This window comes from Carcharodon carcharias, chromosome 22 (assembly GCF_017639515.1).
Source record: "Carcharodon carcharias isolate sCarCar2 chromosome 22, sCarCar2.pri, whole genome shotgun sequence".
Classification (NCBI taxonomy): Eukaryota; Metazoa; Chordata; class Chondrichthyes; order Lamniformes; family Lamnidae; genus Carcharodon; species Carcharodon carcharias.
The window spans coordinates 64,042,604-64,043,585 of NC_054488.1; positions in this window are offsets into that span (position 1 = coordinate 64,042,604).

The following is a 982-nucleotide window of genomic DNA, read 5'->3' on the forward strand; positions in this document are numbered from 1 at the left end:
CGCACTGTCAGAGGGTCAGTACTGAGGGAGTGCTGCACTTTCGGAGGGTCAGTACTGAGGGAGTGCTGCACTGTCGGAGGGACAGTACTGAGGGAGCGCTGCACTGTCAGAGGGTCAATACTGAGGGAGTGCTGCACTGTCAGAGGGTCAATACTGAGGGAGTGCCGCACTGTCAGAGTGTCAATACTGAGGGAGCGCCGCACTGTCAGAGGATCAATATTGAGGTAGTGCCGCACTGTCAGAGGGTCAATACTGAGGGAGCACTGCACTGTAAGAGGGTCAATACTGAGGGAGTGCTGCACTGTAAGAGGGTCAATACTAAGGGAGCACTGCAATATCAGCGGATCAGTACTGAGGGAGTGCTGCACTGTCAGAGGGTGAGTACTGAGGGAGCACCGTACTGTCTGAGGGTCAATACTGAGGAACGCCGCACTGTCAGAGGGTGAGTACTGAGGGAGCACTGCACTGTAAGAGGGTCAATACTAAGGGAGCACTGCACTATCAGCGGATCAGTACTGAGGGCGTGCTGCACTGTCAGAGGGTGAGTACTGAGGGAGCACCGTACTGTCAGAGGGTCAATACTGAGGAACGCCGCACTGTCAGAGGGTCAGTACTGAGGGAGTGCTGCACTGTCAGAGGGTCAATACTGAGGCAGTGCTGCACTGTCTGAGGGTCAGTACTGAGGGAGTGCCGCACTGTCGGAGGGTCAGTACTGAGGGAGCACTGCACTGTAAGAGGGTCAATACTGAGGGAGCGCCGCACTGTCAGAGGGTCAATATTGAGGTAGTGCCGCACTGTCAGAGGGTCAATACTGAGGGAGCACTGCACTGTAAGAGGGTCAATACTAAGGGAGCACTGCACTATCAGCGGATCAGTATTGAGGGAGTGCTGCACTCTCAGAGGGTCAGTACTGAGGGAGTGCTGCACTGTCAGAGGGTCAATACTGAGGGAGTGCTGCACTGTCGGCGGATCAGTACTGAGG